Here is an 18921-nt window from a genome sequence, read left to right on the forward strand (position 1 = left end):
GAAAGAGTGAACGCTTCTATTTTACGCAGCAACACGGATGCATCTCATAAATACACTGTTGAATGAGAGAAGCACAACACAAAAGAAGCCATACTGTATTATTCCACTTCTATATAGTCCTATATCAGGCAAAGTTAATCTATAGTGTCTGAAGTCAGGAGAGCAGTTGTCTCTGGGAAGAAGAGTGGCATCGGAGTCAGAAGAGCAAAGGACCATTTCTGGGATGCTAGAAGCTTTCTACTTCTGCATCTGGGTGCTGGGTATACGGGTATGTTCAGCTTACAAGAATTCATGAAGCAGCATGCACCGTCTGAAGGGAGGGGGAGAACAGGTGGAGAAGACAGGATGCAAAGTAAGATTTTTCTGGATCTACCTCGTTATACAGTTTTGGCTTTGGGATCACGTACATGTCTTATATATTCAAAAAATAAATTCAATAAAAAAAAGAGAATGTATAGATGCATGTATTAAATGGAGGTAATTAAAATTATGTTTTGCCAGGTGTTAAATTCCAATGAATGAATATATAGATACGTATTTTTTTTCTTCTTCTTCTTCTAAGGGTACTCTGCAGCAGGCTGTTCTTTCAGGATTTAACATAAGTCTGAAAGTGGACAAAGCCAAGTCCTCTGAAATGCTAGAATGATAATTCTAGGTCGGTCTAACAGCTTGAAAAAGATCATGAATACTAAAAACTCAAAAGCTCAAGCCGTAGGGAAACAAAGAAGGAAGACAGAAAGATGAACAGCTGGAAAAGCACTCGCTATTATCCGAAACAAACAGATGTACTACAGTTAGGCACGTACTAACCTAACGGCCTTTGGAATAAATGCCCACACAGAGCCCCCACTCACTTGGCCTTGGGCTAAGTCCATGTTTCAGAATGTTTAATACTGACAACAGCAGAACTGTGCAAAATGTGAGTGAAAAAGATGGTAAGGTGATTCGTGAATGTTTTTTATCATGAACTTTAGCTGCTGCTTCTAACTACTTCATGCCAAAGATTTTCCCAAATGGTCCCAATGGAAAATGCCCCCTAATGGAGGATGGAAGATAATGGTAAGAAGCCTAGAATTCTCATCGTGGGGAGAGGCAAGACGTGTAATTATGCAGGTATATACAATGAGCAATTTGGATTAATCATTAATTAACCCCCCTCAATGGATATTTCACCATAAATGGGATCAGGAGTTGGAACACCCCTCTAATTAGAGGGTTCAAATTCAGCTCTGCACCTTACTAATTTTGTAACCTTGGCTATGTTCCTTAATCTCCTTGGACCTCAACTTTCCTCATTTGTAAAATGGTAAGAAACCCTATTGAGTTGTTCTAAGTTTAGATCAGATAAGGCACATGACGTTTTTAGCACAGAGTGTTGAAGACACACTAACATTGCCATGCCACCACACTGTATCTTCTCTTTGTGCATGACTACCTAAAAAATAAGTAAGACAGGGAGTCTTAACTTACTTAACACTTACTCACCACCTATTACTTGTTAGATGCTTCAGCAAGCATTTAAATAGTAGAAGATTTGATTTATTTTATCTCGTCTTCACAACACTCTTATGAGGTTACAAATGAGGAAATACTGTTCAATCTCACAAAGCCAGTAAGTGGCAGAAGGAAGATTTGAGCCCACAGTCCTCTGACTCCAGAAATTATTTTTTCTGTGTCTACAAGGAAGCAATCATCAGGATGAAAAAAGAACATCAGGAAGAAAGCGTGTGACTGCCAGGAAAGCCGTCATCAGTCATTCATAAAGCAGCACCCCCACACACAGTAAGAACTAAGCGAAGGGCTTACTCCCGCTTAGAATGGACAGAGACGGTTCTCTTTGGGAGATGGATGTGGGCTGGAATTGATACAGCATGGACAAGTCGGAGTTGGTGGCCTCGAGAACAATGCCTGGCACAATAAAGGAGTAAAGGAGGACATTGAACGCAGAGAAAAGGGTCCTCAGTCACTACAAGTCCTCTGGGTGAAGCTGAGGTCAGCACTTAAGGGGTCAAGGCAAACAGGAGGACTTGGGCCAAAGGACATATATTCTAAACCAAAGCCAGGGATCATAGAATAAAATATTAAAATTGTCCTGAAAAATCTAGGAAAGACTAACCGTTCCCATAGACATAAGCAAAAGGCTGGCCAGGGCTCGTAGGTGGAAGAGAATATGCATGAGGCACGGACCACTGCAGTTCAGAGTGGGCGAGAGAATAAACAGGGAGGGAAGGAAATACGGGCTAAGCAGGGAGACACCGTTTCATCTGTGAATCCCAAGACAGTGACTGTTTGCCTACGTTTCCGGTTTTAGGTACTTAAGCTAAGAAGAGTAGGTATCTTTTTGATCACATTATAAAATGTATTATTTGCTGTAAGCCCTGAAATCTTCTGTTTTCGGGAATGTGGGACCTAATTGAGAATTATACTGTTGTCAATTGTAGTTAGGGAAATAAGCTACAGTTGCTGATGAGGAAAGAATTGCGGTCCAGATATGCCTCAAGGGGTGGCCACACCTTCATAAAATCACCGTGTCTCGTGGGTAAAGAAATTTGATTGTGCTGCACATGAAAAGATAGCCAGTATTTTAGGACTGACTCATTTATGAATTTCGAAAGAGATAGATGGCTGCACGAAGCTATTCTGATCATTCCCTCCCTGTGGGAAAAATCTGCCCAGGTAGTTGCAGGAGAACGTGGCTTGGCTCACACTGAATCAGAGAAACAGTAATTAGTTTGATAATGTAAGTGGTAGTGACATCTGGGTGTGAAAACTCTCTCTGGTAATAATAATTAATACCAGCCAGCATTTATTGGGAGCTTATTGCATGTCAGGCATTGTCCTCAACACTTTATATCTCATTTAATCCTCACCCTGTGAGATTTTTCACTGCTGAGAGGAACTATACCTGCCAAGCAGATGGCATATTGATGTCAATTAGTCAACCTACAGTTCTCGTAAACACACGCCAACAAATTTTCTCTCTGACTCCACTGTACCAGACTCTGCTAATCCCGCTTGCTAATGCTGTGTTCCCACCCTTGCCTGAAAAATGCTCCTGAGATTAGCAAGGAGCACCAGTGGGCACGTAAGCTACAGAATAGCATGGAAAATTTTCCAAAGAATCAATCTCACTCGATGGTAAACAATTCCAAATATTTTTATGTGAAATATACTGGATATATTATTGAAAAACAATGAAAATTTTGCATGAATTGTAAAGGACAAACCTCTGAGAAATTTCATAAAAATCTTGAAATTTTTCTCTTAGGGTACTTGGTGGAAAGTTTTAAAATCATAATCCAAGGGCAACACAGAACAGTTTAGTAGAACTGTTTCCTGACTCATAATCACACATTTGTCAACCTTCTTATGACACTGCCTGGTTCAACTTGAGTGAAATAGGTGTTTTAAATTTCATGAGGGATGCCTGGGTGGCTCAGTCAGTTGAGAGTCTGCCTTCAGCTCTGGTTGTGATCCCAGAGTCCCATGATGGAACCCCACATAGAGCTCTCTGCTCATTGGGGAGCCTGCTTCTCCATCTCCCTTCGCCTGCTCCTTCTCTCTCTCTTTCAAATAAATAAATAAAATATTTGATAAATAAATAAATAAATAAATAGTTCATGAGCCCCATTAGCTCTTAGGTTCCGCCTATAGATAGTGAATTTTATCCATCAACATTTTTTTCAAAATTAGAGTGTATTCTTTCTCTGACCCAACAAGGAATACAAGATTTATTGTGGAAAGCTTTGAAAATCTAGAGAAACATAAAGAAAAACATTTAAGTGCCTTAAGCTCATCAGTAGGAAATAAAACTGTCAACATTCTGACAGTCAAATATCATTAAGTGTCTGCTATGTGCCCAGTAACTACTCTAAGCTTTGGGGCTACGCTGTGTATTAGACAGTCGAAATCCCTGCCTTCAAAGACATCCTATTTCTTCATTCTTATAGTTATAGATGTTTGAGGTAAAGAGAGATATACAAATACACATGCATATTTTTATGAGACTTAGATACTATTACACGTATTCTTTTATAAGTTGACTTTGTATTTAACAATATGTTATAAACATGAGTTTATTTTACTACACATTCATCCACACCATAGTTGTTAAAAGCTGCAGGGTAATTTATTTTAGAGACATGCTCTATATTTCTCATAAACCAACATTTTATTGTTGGAATTTGGGTTTTCAGTTTTTGTTCTTATAAACACACTAAGACTAACGTTTTTATAGATACATTTTTGTGTGTGTATATATGGTTATTTGCTTTGGATGAATTCTTTTCAGATCAACGTGATCCTCTTTATGGGTCAAAGATCACGCATATTTTCAAGACTTTTGATGCATCACCAAATTGTTCCCCAGAAAGATTTATACCAGCTTCTATTTCTAAAAACAGTTTATGATAATGTCTCTTTTCCCATATCCTCAACAACATTAGGCATTTATTATTAAAATTTTAAACCAATTTGTAGGTGAAAATTGGTTTCTTGTTTTAATTTGCTTTTCTGATTTCTGGTTAAGCATTCATTGGTCTCTGTAGTTCATCTTTGGTGAATTGCCTTTTCATGGCTATGGCCCTCTTTCTATTAGGGTGGTTCTCTTTTTCTCTCTTATTTAAGGGCTCTTTTTCTTTTAAATAAAATATATGATGACTTGCTGTCTGCCACATATGATACGGCTAATTTTCACAGTTTATAACTTGCATTTTAATTTATTTACTAAGTTTGACTTTGAGGAGTTTTTAAATTTTATGTGGTCATATTTATTGATAATTTTGTTTTGTAACTTCTGTTCTGGTTTGTAGCTTAGAAAGGCCTCTCTCAGGGGCACCTGGGTGGCTCAGTTGGTTAAGCATCTGCCTTCAGCTCGGGTCATGATCCCAGGGTCCTGGGACCAAGCCCCACATCAGCTTCCCTGCTCAGCAGGGCGTCTGCTTCTCTCTCTCTCTCCCTCTGCCTGCTGCTCTCCCTGCTTGTGCTCTCTCTCTCGCTCTCTCTGTCAAATAAATACATAAAATCTTTAAAAAAAAGAAGAAGAAGAAGAAAGAAAGAGAAAGAAAGAAAAAAAAAGAAAGAAGAAAGAAAGAAAGAAAGAAAGGCCTCTCCTACCTTAACATATGTTACCTTTCCATTCTTTCTAACTTTAAAGAATAAGATCATAAAATGTGATGGGCACATTCTGAATGTCTCCCAGATTTGAGGGAAGCAATATGATCCTTCAATTTTCAGCAGAAACTGGGAGGAGGGAGGAATTAGCAACATAGAGGAGGGGTAGGTAGTGCTCTGAGGCAGACATATTTCTGTCTTTTCTCCCTAGAAAGCAACTGGACTTTAATCCAGTAGCCTTGGGTAGAGCCCAGGAATTTGCCTTTCCAACAAGTTCTAAGATGAGGCTTGAGGCTGCTCTAGTTTGTAACAATACATGAGAACACTGGAATTCCTTAATATAACAACCAATTTAAAGGATGTATTCATCTTTTTTCTAATGTAATAATTTCACTAATTTGATACATTAAGATAAGTTTAGGAGTCTGAGTAAATTTTCTGTACTGTACCAGTCCCTCTCAGCAATGACCACTCAATACCTAGCCAAGTGGGGAAGACTGTGTCCACATGCTGAGTTTTCAGAAGATCTCCATGGCTCCCTGAACACCCAAGATGCTCCTGGAGTCATTGGCCCAGGTCTGGCTCTGCTGGAGTGTTGGGAGAGGGCCCATTCTTTCCTGCTTCGGTAACTACTTTGTAGACAACCTCTGTGATGAATGGAATGTCAAACCCTCCTCTGAGCTAGAAAGTATTGTTGATTTTTTTCTTTTTAAGTAGCAAACCAAATTCCCACTTCTGAGATTTATATTTATTTTCAAACTAAGAAATTATAGCAAGTTAGACCTTAAAGCCAATTAATATCGCCATGTCTCTCATCTCCATCATCCCTGTCTAGATGCAAGCCCCCAAGGGCTCAACTTTCAATCCTCATGCTCTTCAAAGATGGCTTGGTCAGGACTGCTCACCCTTCCCATCATTCCCGCTATGCTTTCTGAAATCCCTCCTCTACCTCCTTCCATGTTTTTCCCACATTTGGGAGTCATCCCAAACTCTTTCCTCATTCCCCGCATCTAGACACCAAATCTGGGAGACCATGCTCTCTCAATGTTTCTCAAAACTGTCCATTCTTTTCATCATTGTTGCAACTGCCTTAATTTGAGCCCTCATGATCCGTCCCCTGGAAAAGTAGCAGGGTGCAGGAAAAAACCACACCAATGGCTTGATATCAGAGGGACCTTTGTTTGACTCACACCCACTACTTATTAATGGCCTGACATTGGAACAATTCCTTGACGTTTCCTAGTCTTCCTCTTCGTTAGAATGGAAGTCAAATCCATCTCACAGGCATGCTGTGAGGGTTAATGACATAGCATGTGTGAGAGACTTAGCATGCTGCTCCACTCAGTAGGTCTTCAACAAATATTGGTTTCCTTCCCCTACCCATTTTTTGGTTCTTTGGTTTTGATCAGTGTTTCCTAACAGATGCAAAAGAGCAACCTTTCTGAATCAGAAATCTGCTTTTTTAAAAAAGCAATTAGTGTCTTACTTTTGCTCACAGAACAAAGCCACTCCAGAAGGTGCTTCATTCACTGTCCTCCATCTGCCTTTGCAGACTCATCTTCTATGTCTCCCCCTCTAGATGCTTCCTGAAGTTGCACACTTCCCCGAACACACCTTCAGACCTTCTTGACTTCCCAATTCTTTACAGCAAATATCCTTCTCTTTCTCCAACTTTGTGCACCCAACTCCTTGCTGTTCATACCTAAGGCCCACCTGAAGCATTTCCAACTCTAATAATCTTTCTCTGAGTTATTAATAATTGATCTTACCTCCCTTTTTGTCCCTACTACACTTGGTATAAAAAAACACTACATCCTTTATAACACTGTAGTATATTTATTTGTGTGTCTACTCTCTACCAGACTCTGAGTTCATTGAAGATTGAGATCACACACTAGACAGCCTGACATGGCCAATACCTAACAAATAGAGTCTTCACTCTAACTCCTCTAGACCTTATCGCACTTCATATTGAATATGTTAAAATAAACACACATCCCATAGTTCATACAACTTTTTTGCTATGATATTTTAAAATAATTTTATAATTTTTTAATTTTGCTTTTAAAATTATTTAGCTATAAATAACTGGTTTAATTCTCAAAGGGCTGTGACTTCTAGACAATCATTAAGCAGACTCACCATTCTTCCGAGTAGGAAACCTGACCTAGAAATTATTTTTAAATATAATGAAATATTAAATTAACAATCATATTTTTCAAATTTTTAATAGTTATTATTTTACATTGAATCCTGTTTTTTCTTTTCTCTTTCTTTTTATTTGTTTATTTTTTTGGAACCAACGGTGAAGTTTTTCAACTCTTAAATTATTTTCAAAGGCTTGAAAAGCTTGTGGACCATAAGGACTGTTCTTATGGCATATAATCGACATGATGCTTCTGCTGATATATACTGGGTATTAAATAAATAATAACTGCTTTGGTCCATTAATAAAAACTATGTGGCCTTTTCGCATTTTGTTGTTGTTGTTGTTTCTTGCTACCATTTATTTAGCCTTTACTGATTGGCTGGCACTGCGTTAAGTTATTTTTATATATATTAACCCAATTATACTCAACATTATCTCCATTTTTACAGATGGGAAATCCTGATTCTTAAGGGTATTAAGGAATTTGCCCACTCAGTTCATCAGTGGCAGAGCCAAGATTCACCAGGCTGTCTGACTCTAAGGCCATGTCTTCACCACTACACTACATCACCTTTAGTAAACCCCTTAAACAATCTGACTTGCATCTTCCTCACCGATAAACCAGGAATAATTATAATTTCTCTTCTTCCCCCTCTCAATATATATATATGTGTATATATATATATATATATTTTTAACATGAAACAAAGAGTGCCTAGCATAGTACTGAGACACAGTCGGTAGTCAATCAATAATTTAAGTAGTTCGCTAGGGATTGAAAACAATTCTGCTCTTCTTGAGTAACAATAGGTGAGCATGGGGGCACCTGGGTGGCTCAGTCGTTAAGCGTCTGCCTTCAGCTCAGGACGTGATCCCAGAGTCCTGGGATCGAGCCCCACATCAGGCTCCTCCGCTGGGAGCCTGCTTCTTCCTCTCCCACTCCTCCTGCTTGTGTTCCCTCTCTCGCTGGCTGTCTCTATCTCTGTCAAATAAATAAATAAAATCTTTAGGAAAAAAAAAGAAAACAACAGTAGGTGAGCTTGGTACTCCTATTATGTGTTCCCAAAGCAATGGGACTTCCCTTATTGAAGCACCTGCATTGCATCTAATGCATTTGTTTGTTTAATTGTCTAAGATGCCTTAGTCACCTTCGTACTCATGTTCCTAACGTATTATATGACATATGTATCAGGTGCTTGAAAGAAATATTAGTTAAAATGGTTAATTTAGTAAACACCTACCTGGTGCAAAGAACACCAGGAAAAAAGTAGAAATTTGCCAAAAAGTAGCCTGCACTCTAGTTGGGTTAAAATCATAGGACAATATTTCCAAAGCGATAGGTACTTGAATTATTTATAGAGTAACAACTCATAAGACCTTACCACTTTTTCTGTCCAAAGAATCCCAGGAAGGATATAATATGAAAAAATTGCCATAATTCTGCTAATATTCTTTTAGCACACTAAGACATCATTAAAATGTTAGAAGGGAATAAAAAAACCATCAAGCCCATAATGAAATGCAAATGATATTGATCTAATCAGTCATGTTTGCTGTCATAAAGAAGTCCACATGATTACAAAATATTTCACATATTGTGTGAACATTTTTATAGACTGCATCATCATCATTAAACACCCATCTGTGTAAGGCAGTCTGCTAGGTACCATGCAAAAGACTTTAATTAAAACAAGTATGATCCCTATACCTTGGGAATCATATTCACTCAAGTCACCGTCTCTTAAAAAAGAAAGTTTCCTGATACTTTGTTTTAAATTTAAAGAAGAACTTGAGCAACTGGATTCTATTGATACTTTCATTAACTTCCATAAATTTGTGAGTGTAAAAGGTGAATCCTAAAGAACATCGATTCAACCAAAAGCTTACATTTGTTATATATTAATTTAAACTACATCTGCTCATTTATATCTATACTGATTTGTAGATATTCTTTATAAATGATAACACTGTGTCATGGATTTCACTTGTATTTCTAAATTTTTCATTTGACTTTCAACTTTGTTTATGGCATCTTTTTCTCCAAATAATTTTGTATAGCCACAGTTTTTAGTCTTTTGATTATACTTTCTGTCCTGATACAATGGTGTATTTTCTTTTGGTCACTCGTATGGTTTAATCTTTTAGATTTAGCTCTTCAGCTGAAATTGTGGATGGTATTTTAAAAACATTTTGCCAATTATCTTCACACCATCTTTTCGAGTATCCAAACTTTCTCTAGCTATTATAAACAATAACTTTTGCACTCCCAAATTTCTATATATACATAGGCCTATGTCTTGACTATTTTGTTCTATAAATCTAACCCTCTATTCTTTCTCCCATACTGTATGTTTCAATTACTTTGGTTTTATATTTCAGTTTCTGATATGGCACATTTTTGTTGCTATTTTGATTGAGATATTTGCTTTTTCAGTTTAATTTTCTATCTTGTTAATATGTCTATGGAAATGAATTACATTTTGTATGTTTTGATCAGATCTGATTATCTTTCAAATCTTTTTTCTTAGGGGCGCCTGGGTGGCTCAGTCGTTAAGCGTCTGCCTTCGGCGCAGGGCATGATCCCAGAGTCCTGGGATCAAGCCCCACATCGGGCTCCTCTGCTGGGAGCCTGCTTCTTCCTCTCCCACTCCCCCTGCTTGTGTTCCCTCTCTTGCTGGCTCTCTCTCTCTCTGTCAAATAAATAAATAGAATCTTTAAAAAAATCTTTTTTCTATTAGTTCTTTTAGTTGATTATTCATCTAGTGCTACAATTTTATCATCTGTAAATAATGGTAACTTTGTCTCTCCTTTCCAATATGAATATCATATCTCTTCTCTTTCTTATTGTATTGCACTGGCTAGAAATTCCAGATCAATGTTTAATAATAGTAGATATAATGGAAACTTAATCTTCTTGGAGAAGAAAAATTATCAATTAAGAGTATTCTTGGCTTATAATTATACACTAAAGATAATTAGGAAGTGGTCATTTGCTGTTTTACAACTACTGTGAAAATAATAATAGTCAATAATTTCTCTCTGCTCTGAACATTTTACAGGTTTAATTTATAATCCTGAAATAGCCTGTAAGGTAGGACTATTATATCTGTATTGCAGATGGAAAAAAAGAAAGACTTGCATATATTGAATAACTTGCCCAAGGTTACCCAGCTTACAAGAAGTGAATCTAGAAACAGAACCTAGAGCTCTTTGATTTTAAAACTCTTGCACCCTATTGCCTGCATTATATAAATACTATCCTGCCTTAATTCTGAAATACATAAATAGATATCTCTAGGCAACTGGTATATGTTGCAGTGATATACTTTAATACATTTTAAGTATGTATTCAACTCGAAAGAATTATATATTGACTTAGAATGAGATTAATTATAGTCATTACTTCTTGATTTAAAAAATTGGAATGAGTTAATCAAATAAATGTTAAGTACCTAAAATATGTCTGTATCTTCATAATTACCTAACTACCGTATAATCATATGATTGTATTGTGAGTTAACATTTCATAAGCATATATCTTCTCCCCCAAATAGACTGTCTGTAAGTCAGAACTCTGTTAGGGACAAGTTATAGAAATCCAATTCAAATTAGTTTAAGTTAAAAATGGCCTTGTGAACTTATGTAACCAGAAGAGTCCAGGGCTGGCCTCAGGCATGACTTAATCTTCTTTTCCTGAGTTTATCCAAGTGTTGATTAGAGGAAAGAAAAAAAAAATCTTTCTCCTTACTGTAGTACATAAAAATTCCAACTTTCCTTGATTTAGGTAACATGCCTACTTCTTGGACTAATCACTGTGGCTGAGGGAGGGAGTCCTCTGATTGGGTATGCCTGTCCCATGGCCACGCCTATGACTTGAGAGGTTGGGAAGGATACCATAATTAACAGCCCTACTGGAATTTAATGCAGTCAGTAGTGACAGAAACATTTCCCCAAAGGAAAAGAGAAGCTGCAATTATCAGAACATAAGGAAAGGAACATTGGTTAGATAAAAATGAGAGGCATCTATCATAGATTATAAGCTCTTCTAAGTCAACAAAGTTTCTTTCACTTAGTTGTAGCCCTCATAACAACCAGCAAAGCAATTATCCATGTGGATAGAAGATATTCAAACAATGCATAAATAAAAACAATATATACATACAAAAAATTGAATAGATTCAGAGTCAGCCATGAATCTCCCTTGAGACAACTGAATGAGCACATATGACGTGATTATGTTTTCTCCCTAAGGTAAAAAAATGTGTGAAGTATGAATCAAAATGTGCCCCTTTCCTGTGTCACCTGTTGCATTCTCTGAGAGGCAGACTCTGAGCCAGAGTTCAGTGTGCAGTTCAGTAGGTGCACTTCGATGAACACCTGTGGAAGGAAGGGAAGGTAGTACTAAGATTGGGCTGAGGGAGAAATCAGTGTGGAATGTAGGCCTGAGCAACAGTCTTAGCTGAATCCGCAGGGAGAGCTAAAAATGACCTCTTGGCAGCTGGACCTTTAGATCCCCTGCCTTCTCCATCAGTCATTTAATGTGGATGGCCCTGGAAAGGAGGGCATGAATTTGAGCATGTGGGCTTTCTGCAGCTCAGGGGACCCCTGCAGCTCACAGGAGCTGGAGCCTTTCTTCTGACAGCTCTCCTGCAGCTGGAATCACAAGTCTTTCCTTGAAGCATATCCGGGGAGTGTCTCTCTGCATTGACCACATTCTCTAAGGAAGGTGAAGTTAACGGACAATCAGGAAAAAAAACAAAAACAAAAACTAGAGTAAAAAATTGTGTATTGCTCTGTTATCAGTAATTTACATACATTGTGTTTAAAAGTATTTCACTTAATCCTAGCATGATTCTTTCCTGGAAGAGAAGTGGGTTTACACATCATGAAGCTGAATTGATGTTCTCCATTCCTTTCTTACTTGGTAAGTACCTGTACTATAAAACTGTCTTCAGTGCAAAGTGTTGACAGCTAAACAACGGCCGGCTACTTCTAAATGAGTGGAAGAAACTTTTCTTAGTCTTTTTTAAGGTGTTGTTTACTTACTATTTTATTTATTATTCTTCTATTTCTTTAAAAGCCTAGTTCAGAAAAATCTGCACTTTTCTATAATACAGTTCTACTATAAAAACAACAACAAAAATAGCCTTTCCACAAATGCTACATTGTTCAAATACACACTCACAGTAAGTCTGAAAATCGTGGTGATGAATCCAAGTTAAATGACATGTTACAGAGAACCCTTAATTGTGGGGACTTGTACTATAATTCATTGCAGTTGAACGGACCTGAATGTTACAAAGCACTTGGTGTATGAGGTGTGGGAATGAGCGGGAGCTGTGCATTTGAACGGACTCAAATGCTTCTCGTTTTGGAGCCTTAGGAAGGTTAACTTTACCCCTCTTCACTTGTTTCCTTGTTTCTACAGTGGTGGTGATAATAATGACTCAAATGGGATGAAAAGACATAAAACACTGTCACAAGGTCTGAGCTTAATAGGTAGTTGTCATTATTCACTATTACTATCAAAATGGGATTTTTTTTAAAGAGTTGGACTTTCATGTTAATAAGGAGCTGCTATCTTAAGAAGGAATAAAGTGCTCTGTACTGTCTAACGTGATGATGGCATCACTTTAAAATGGGCCATTAAGTTCTTGGACTTTTTAACAGCCAAAGCAGCTTGCCCTGACCACCCCCTACACACACACATATATACCTGCTTCTATCTTTGTTCTCAGTTAGCTGATCCTGACCATCTTTCATTCATTTATATAACGAAAAACATCCAAAGTGCCTGGCGCGCACCCTCATGACTTGGTTTTACCTCCATGACTGCTCTTCAGTCTTCTTGAGGAGTGTCAGACTCTGAGAGTTTTAACATTTGTTTTTGTGGGTAATCGCTATTCAGATACTCTTTTTTACTCTAATGGCATAAAACTCCTCAGAAAGACCTCCTCTGCCCTCCAGGACTCATGCCTCTGCCTCTCCAATGACGACTGTATTTTTTTTTCCTGTTTTCATATTGTTCTAAATCTTCATTTGACACCTGAGTAGGAAAGCTATTTTTTTCCTCAGCTTATATGTAAACGAGAGATGCGGAATTTACAGGTTAATTTTAAATGAGAACCCCAAAGGGTTAATTAGACATAAAGGTTGGCTGCTGACAAGATAAATTCAAGTAGCTCTGTTAGGGTCCCTGCCTGAAATCTGATTGTCCTCGAAGAGCCATAACTTGCATATATTCAAGAATAGGAGTTCAATTCTAATTAGCAACATTTTTGCCATTTAATTTTCTTTAATTTTAGAAGCTCACCAATTAACGACTTTTATCTGTTTCCATAAATGAATCCCTACTATGAACAATATTGTGCCAAGTTCCACAGGCATTGCTGTACACAGCACCCTGGACTCTTATTTGCAAACAAGAAGGAGCCAGGGGTGGTGGTGAAATGAGTGGTAAGATTAATATTCGGTAACATAAATGACACTATTATGAAGTAGAATAGGAAAAGGGCCATGGATCATCAAAGTGTTACAGGAATTCAAAAGAAAGCAATTGCCTGTATTTGGGGTGGGGCAAGAAAGTTTTAATAGAAAATGAGGACGTGAGATGGGCATTAAAGTTTCTGTTTGATCAGCAGAGGTGAGGGAAGGCATTCCTGCAAAAACAGAGGGGTGGGAATATGAAGGTGCAAGATATGGCTCACGTGTAACATCCACACACGGGGGAGCCTTGAAGACCACTGTGAATGACCTTGTGAATGGGGTCCCACAGGCAGTGAGGAGGCTGGCATGATATGCCTGACACCGGGCACTCAGGTGCACAGGAGACTGGGCAAGGAGACTCTGTAGGGTTAGAGGAAAAGGACAAGAGAAATCTACTCCTGTAACATTGAAAAGGTCAACTTCAAGGGAGCTGGGTGCAGGCTGTCTCTGTTATGCAGAGGGTAAAGAGAGGTGAAGAAAGGGAGGTGCAAGGGAAATTCACAGGAGGGGATTGAGTAGGGTAGCAGAAGCAATGAATTTTATTTTAGACATGTTAATTTGAGCTTGAATGGCTTATCCAGCTGGAGACATTCAACAGGAAGTTGAAAACATCCCTCAGGGGAAAGTAGAATTGTAGAGACAGATGTGGAAGCCTTGAAGATGGCGTTCTAAGGGTCAAGATATTCTTGAGAGAAGAAGTGGTCTCTTTGTCTAGTTTCTCCCTCAAAAGTCTCTTCTTAGTGTAATTTTTTAACTTCTGAAGTGGGTGGAGATACGCAACAAGAGGTCAGACAAGGAATAATCAGAGAAGTCGAAGAAGTTTCTGGGTTGTATAGTATCAGGAATGAAAGGAAAGGAGGGGTTTAAAAGGTGAGGGTGTGCTGGTCAACCTCCTCAAACACTGCAGAGAAGTTGGTTTGAACACTAGGTAAGACTCTCCCCTCATGATTCCATTGTTTCTGCTTAAGACTTCTGATATAGCGCTTATCACGTGGTATTTTAATTGCTTATTATTTTCCACCATAAGGTAGAGGTAATTTAATAATGTTAATTATTTTATTTCCAGTAATTATCACTAATAAATGAGTGAATGAATGAATAAACATATGAATGAAAATGTCAGTTATGGCATAGTTTCAATAGGTGGGTGTGGAGGCAAATTCCATTACCTAAAGTAAATGAGTGGTGGTAAGGACAGTCAAGGAGATAGACTGAGATATATAGTTCTTATTTTGTAAGAAACAAGAAACAACTCCAAGCACATAAATTTTTATAACTCTTGGCTTTAATTGTGGTGATCAAAAAATGAACTGCCATTGTGTCAGGGAATGTTATGATTTCAGAGGGGCGGNCACATAAATTTTTATAACTGTTTGGCTTTAATTGTGGTGATCAAAAAATGAACTGCCATTGTGTCAGGGAATGTTATGATTTCAGAGGGGCGGGAGAAAGTTCTGCTAAGAATAACATTTCTGTTTATTTTCAGATTGTCTGTTGACCTAGTGGGACTTTAGAGAGATTTAGATGACAAGAAAAGCCTCTGACAGGTATCTATGAAAGCTGGATTAAAACAATAATATACACAATCAACTGTGGTCCAAGGGCTTGTAAACCAGTGCCAGATGGAATGTTCAGAGAATTGGCAACAGCGATCTTTAGGCAGCCAGGTGAGGCTAATCTGGAGGAGCTTTAGGAAGGAGATAAATTTAAGCTGTTTTGAAAGGGGACTATTCTAGTCAATTGGCAAAGAGTCTTAAAGCACAGGATTAGGTATTTTAATTTGATTACTTGAGGTAATTTAGAGCCACCCCAATGTTCTGAGAAGACTTGGTATAAGTGTTGTTTGGAAGATGACTCGTTTCAATAGTTCTTAACTCTAGCTACATATTAGAATTACCTGCAGGGCTCTGAAAAATTCTGGTGCCCATGCTGCACCCCAGAACAATTAAATCTAGAGGCAAGACCCAGCTATTAGTGATTTTTGTTTGTTTGTTTTTAAACCTCTCTGGATGATCCCAGTAAATAGCCCAAAGCAGGAAGCACTGTTCTAAGTATAGGAAGCAAGCAAGAGAGAGACTTGAATTAGAAAGGTTAGCAAGAAGGCTGGAAATTGGAGTCTGACCTAGCTTAGTGAACAGAGATAAAAGGGGTGAGGCTAAATAAAGTATTCTGGAAGAAAGCTTGGTTGGACTTTGTGATGCATGTCAGCCGCAATTTTTCACAAAGCCATATTCCAGAAGCATCACTGTTCTTATTGTGATGGATTAGCTGGAAAACAAGTAAGTAACTTGCTTGGCTAAAATTTGGGGCTTGTTATTTAGTAAAATTCTCAGTTTCTGAAGTAGCAAAGCAGGCCAGAAGAGAAAAGAAAACACAATCATATTAAAAGTATGGAAGCTTTTGTTTATATTGGAAGGAGGAAATAAAGCCAGTGATGGATGCTCTGAAGTTAGTAATCAAAATTCAGACTTTCAATTGAGTTATGGTTAGGAGATATCGGGTTGTGGTAAAATTATCACTCTAGAGTAACCTTGAAGGAAATGAAAAGTCAGATCATTAAGGACACTGGAGAGAAGGATTCCCCATCATTTTCAATCATAACATTCCCCTTTCTGGAATGAAGAAGTTGTAACAGATACAGGAAATGGATGGGTAGTGTCTCAGAAATTATGACCTCTCAGAAAGGTGGGCTGGCAAGCAATGATGAGAGCTCCAATGTTCCCATTAGATCGCTTTAAATTTATTCTGGCATGTCCCACCTTTAAAGTTTAGAGGAAGGGCAGAATGTCATAAAGTGGCACATTATTTATAAAAAGAAGTAGTGTTTCATAATATAACCTGTATATGAGTATTTGATAAAATTGAGACACAGAGAGAAACTTCACTGGCAAGGGAATCCTGAGAGAAGCAATTGAAGCTATCGTTGTGAAGCAAAATCATTTTTCTGGCTCTGAGGATGAGGCTGTCTTACAACTGTGATAAGCCTTCATCTAATAGCTGCTGTCATTATTTAGAGAATAAACTTAGCATTGCAAATAAAATGTAATTGTTCCTGTATTCCTCTTCCCAAATGCTGGGTCCCTGGTACATGCAGGAATAAGGGAGTTAGCCAGGGCTGGTCCTAGCTGTAAGGGCAGGGAGTTCTACAGGTGATTTGAGAGGTAGAGACTCCCCTGTCTCTTCCTCCCCAAAACTTACTCCTATTTGCAGGGAATGGAGATAGAGTAGGAAGTTAGGACATTGTTTCCCCAAGAGCCTTGAGAAAATAAAAGTGTGCTATAGGGGTCAAAAATACATCCCCAAATGACATTCATCCCCTCCCCCCCAGAGAAGCTTCAGGCACTAGCTGGGCAGGAGGGGATGTGGTGAAATTGGAGGTCAGAAAGAAGAAGAGAATAAAAGTTCAGAGGCCTGGGTGTGGTGCAGCAGGAATGAGTTACTGGGTATCCTGTGGGAAGCAAATGAGCCTGGGAAGCAAAGAGGAGGAAACGGAAGACATGAAAGTTATGCTTAGTCTCTGAGAAGAGAAACCTCCTTCTTCCATTCTGCCTCCACCTTGCCTCACTCTTGGGCACACCACCCACCCTACTTCATTTCACCCAGCTGGCCTGACTACAGGGAGGGGGGCACCACATGTGCCCAAAGTTACTCTACCCCTTAATACATTCAAGTCTTTGTAAATGCTTCCAATTTCCCTTCCTCAGGTTTGCTGTTCAGGAAACAAGATTCTCAATTAATACTCTACAAACTCCCCCTGCATGTTGGTTTGCAAAATTAATGATCCTGCTGGAAAAGTAAATTAATCTCTGATGCTTGGTTGAGGCTAAGGGGAAAAAAAAACACTCTTTAGGGAATTAGGCCTTCTTAATACACCTCATCCATAGAATTCTCTCCCTCTCTTTCACGCTAACCACACTCACAGAGAGGCAGGAACCTATATAGTTTGAAACTCCATCTCTGAGTCCAAAGGACCACGATGCATCCACTCATTCTCGCAAACAGTTACCATATACTATCCTGCTTTTGCAACACACGTCCAAGAGAAGCCAAGAAAGGCTGCTTGGAAGTCTCCTGATGGGTTATTCCTCACATGTCAAGTTTTACTTGCACTTTATACAGCCACTGTTTGAAACACTTTGTAAACATTTTGTAAAATTTAAATAACATCTTCATAGTTCCTCCAACTTCAGGAAGAGCACAACAGCTTTTCCAAAAGCCCCCAATCACAGGTCTGACAGTTTGCAGACATCTTTTGGGATTAGGTAGATGTTTTAAAGGAATTGGAAGTTCTCCGATTGCCTTGCTGGGTTTTTCTAGCCAGAGTCTTTGGTGCACTGCATTGCTCAGTTCCTTTCAACTGAAAAATTAAATCTGTGCTCCTGTCAAAATGTGTCATCTCATCCCCGGACACTCATCACAGTTCACCGTACTCTACGCCCAGCCGGAGTTGAGGTGGCAAGGATGGCGTAGTCACCCCTTCGGAGGTCTGGGAAGGCCAGATGTTTGGGAGGAGCTGAACAACTGGTGTCCTGGGAAGGTCCGGCAACGCCGGCTCTGGGAGTTCCAAGGCATACTCGGTGCTATGAGAAGAGCTCATGTCCGTCCATGCCCTCGGGTGTGAATTACACTCCCCGGTTGGGCCTTTGGGAGAAAATTCATGAAGGACACCCTAAGCGTTGTAGACCCTGCCAAATACACATCAGAACCAGGGCTGTGTGTGAAAGGGAAGGGAGGAGATTCTCCAGAGGCTTTCCTTCGAGTCTGTTTATGCTTTGTGCCCCATGACTAGGTTCTTTGAATGTACTCCTGGAAAGCGCAGGGAGGAGCCTCTTTTATGCCCCATGGAGTACCTCGCCTATCAGTAAATAATGAATGACCCAGGCGATTTCGGCCGGAAGCCCAGGCGCGGATTGGGGGATTGGATCTGACCGACCCTCTCGCGGGCGCGGTTCGCGGCCGCCGCCGGGAGACCCTGGGAGAGGCCGCCGGGGGTAGGCGGCGCAGTCAGGCTGCCTGCGCTCTGAGTGGGACTCCACCTGGCCGCCGCGCAGCGGCCGGAGGGGCGGGGCCGGGGTTCGCGGAGGCGCTGACGCCTCCTCGCGCCCGAGCGCGCGCTCCCCCGCGTCCGGCGCGCGCGAGGCCGGGAGGGAGCGCGCCCCGGCAGCGGCGGCGCG

This window comes from Ailuropoda melanoleuca, chromosome 1 (assembly GCF_002007445.2).
Source record: "Ailuropoda melanoleuca isolate Jingjing chromosome 1, ASM200744v2, whole genome shotgun sequence".
Taxonomy (NCBI): Eukaryota; Metazoa; Chordata; class Mammalia; order Carnivora; family Ursidae; genus Ailuropoda; species Ailuropoda melanoleuca.